Source organism: Nicotiana tomentosiformis, chromosome 3 (genome assembly GCF_000390325.3).
Source record: "Nicotiana tomentosiformis chromosome 3, ASM39032v3, whole genome shotgun sequence".
Classification (NCBI taxonomy): domain Eukaryota; kingdom Viridiplantae; phylum Streptophyta; class Magnoliopsida; order Solanales; family Solanaceae; genus Nicotiana; species Nicotiana tomentosiformis.
In genome coordinates, this window is record NC_090814.1 from 127,108,347 (window position 1) to 127,111,957 (window position 3,611).

The following is a 3,611-nucleotide window of genomic DNA, read 5'->3' on the forward strand; positions in this document are numbered from 1 at the left end:
GAAGAAGGACCACCCCGATCAAGAACAGGGACTCACTGGAATGAAAGAGGTATGCCCCCTTTATTATCCGCTCATAATTTTTGCGTGTCACCTACAGAGATAGTCTACGCCTTGGAGAAGCTTGGACCAAAGGTGAAGTGGCCACAAAAGATGAGGTCGGACCCGAATACCAGAAAATCAGATGCCCACTTTGAGTTCCATCAAGAGCGAGGACACAAAACCGAAGATTGCATCGCCCTAAGATAGGAAGTCGTAAACATGCTACGACAGGGACACCTCAAAGAATTGCTGAGCGATCGGGGAAGGACCAACTTTGCCAGGGGATGTGAACATCAGGGGCCGCCGAAATCGCCCTCGCCATCCTGCATCATCCATATGATCATCGGTGGCGAGGATGACGCTTCCATCAATAGTGTGAAGTTCACCACAACCCACAAGCTCAAACGGTCGATCACCCACGAACGATATGATGAACTCGAAGAAAGTATTATCTTTGATAAGTTAGATACCGACGGTTTGGATTTCCCTCACTATGATGCTCTCGTTATCACTTTACAAATTTTAGATACTGATGTAAGACAGATTATGGTAGACAATGGGAGCGACGCGTGTATTATCCATCCTCGAGTACTCGTACAAATGAAACTCGAGGACAAGATAGTGCCACACTGCATCACACTAACAGGCTTTAACAATGCAGTTGAGCGGACATCCAGCGAGATCACACTCCCCGTCTTAGCGGGTGGAGTCACGTTAGATACCACATTCCATATAATGGACCAGGACACGACATACAATGCCATAATAGGGCAACCATGGATACACACCATAAGGGCCATCCCCTCCATCATGTACCAAGTCATCAAATTCCCAACTCCATGGGGAATATTCAGTATACGAGGGGAGCAACGCATATCCCAGGAATGCTACCGCATCGCCCTAGACTGTACGGCCACCCAACAAACAAAGGATAAAGAAAAAGAGGCATAACAATTAGCAGGGTTGAGGTTGGTATGCGATGATAGCGAGGACGTCATCAGAGATCACGATGTGGCCGAGGCCGCAGGATCAACCATAGAGGACCTTGACCCCGTTCAATTAGACAGCAACGACCACAACAAGAAATCTTACATCGGCTGCAAACTTCAGGAACCGGGTAAGTTTCATGAATTTTTAACTGCTACCGCGGACTTATTTGCTTTTAGCCATGTAAATATGCCAGGTATCCCAAAGGAAATCACCATGCACAAATTGAACGTTGATTCACTCTACCTCCCGGTGAGGCAGGTTAGGCGTAAGTTCAACTCCGCAATTAATGATGCAGTACACGAAAAAGTGGAGAAATTGTTAGAAAATGGCTCTATCAGGGAGTCGAAGTACCCCCAATGGGTCGCCAACGTGGTCATGGTAAAAAAGAAGAACGGCAAGTGGCGGATATGCGTAGATTTCACTGACCTAAACAAAGCTTGCCCCAAGGATTCATTTCCATTACCTCATATCGACCAACTCATTGATGCAACAGCCATGCACGAGCTACTGAGTTTCTTGGATGCCTACTCGGGCTATAATCAGATCCTCATGGAGGAAGAGGACGAGTAAAATACCACCTTCATCACCCACCAGGGGACGTACTGCTATAGGGTCATGCCCTTCAGATTGAAAAATTTGGGGGCAACTTACCAAAGGTTGGTGACGAAGATGTTCAAAGATCAACTCGGTAAAATGATGGTAGTCTACATTGACGACATGCTGGTCAAGTCCAAAAAGAAAGAAGATCACATCGACCACTTGAAATAAGCCTTCGGCATACTCAGGCAATACTGCATGAAATTGAAACGCCAAAAAATGTGCATTCGGTGTGGCCTCAAGAAAATTCTTGGGTTTCCTATTGTCGCAGTGAGGTATCGAGGTCAATCCCGACCAAATCAAGGCCATCAAAGAGATACCAGAGCACTTGACCAACAAAAAATAGGTCTAGAGGTTGACTGGCCGTATCGCCGCCCTTTCGAGGTTTATTTCACGATCCTCCGGTGGTGCCATAAGTTCTTCGGCGTACTCAAAAAGGAAAACGGCTTCCAATGGACCTCTGAGCGCGTCCAAGCCTTGAAGGAATTAAAGGTGTACATGTCCTCGCCACCGTTGCTCTCAAAATCGAAATCGGGACAACCCCTCATCGTCTATCTTGTCGTGTCCGAAGTAGCTGTGAGCGCAGTCCTCATTTAAGAAAATAAAGGTACGTAATCTCCCATCTATTATATTAGCAAAACATTAGTCGACGCCGAGACAAGATACCCCCATCATGAAAAACTAGCTCTGGCCTTAGTCGTAGCTTTACAAAAGTTTAGACCGTATTTCCCATGCCACCCCATCTCGGTCGTCACGACTTTCCCCTTGAGAAGCATTTTACATAAACCCGAACTAACGAGCAGGTTGGCCAAATGGGCCATCGAACTAAGCAAGCACGATATTATATATCGGCCGCGAACAACGATAAAGTCACAGGTCCTCCCAGACTTCGTCGCCGACTTCAGTGCAAAAATAATGCCCGAAGTCGAAAAAGAAGCCGTCCACGCTTCTCCCCAAACACAAGACCTCTAGGTCCTGCACACCGATGGCACGTCTAACGCGTCAGAATTTGGGCTGGGACTCGTACTCGAAGTCCCAATAGGCGAAGTGATTCGTCAGTCCATAAGATGCCCGGACATGACTAACAACGAGGCCGAGTATGAGGCCGTACTTGTAGGACTGAGACTAGCACTCATATACGGGGTGAAGCGACTAAGGTTGCGTTGCGATTCTCAACTCGTGGTCAACCAAGTCACAGGGACTTTCCAAATCAAGGAGAAAAGGTTGCAAAAGTACCAGACCAAAATCTGCAAGCTACTACCCGAGTTCGACGAATGTCATCTCAACCAGATCCCCCGAGCTCAGAACACCGAGGCGTAAGGCCTCGCCAAATTAGCAGCAACCACTAAAAATATTACGACCGGAGAAAGAAATGTGGTCCACCTCCTCCACTCATCGATAGATCAAATCGAGGTAAGAACCATAAACTTGACTGGGGACTGGCGCAGTCGTATTGTTGCATATTTGCAGGATGGCGTACTCCCAGATGATAAAAAAGAAGCCAAGAAACTTCAAATACAAGCATCTAGGTGCAACATCATTCATAACGACATATACAAGAGGACGTATGGCGCCCCCCTGGCGAAATGCTTAGGCCTAAATCAGACGCGGCGAATCCTTGAAGAAGTCCACGAAGGCTCATTCCGACAATCGAGCTTTGGTCAGATGCCTCATACGGGCATGATACTACTGGCCCGCCATGAAGAAAGAAGCCGCATATTTCGTAAAAAAATGTGAGCAGTGCCAAAAGTATGCCCCGATGATCCACCAAGCAGGCGAGCACCTCCACTCAGTCACTTCCCCTTGGCCGTTCATCAAATGGGGAATGGACATCGCAGGCCCCCTCCCGTCGGGGCGAGGTAACGTACAATTTCTTTTGATTTTAACTGACTATTTTTCTAAATGGGTAGAAGCAGGAGTATTCGCCCAAATACTATTTTTCTAAATGGGTAGAAGTAGGAGCATTTGCCCAAATACGCGAACAG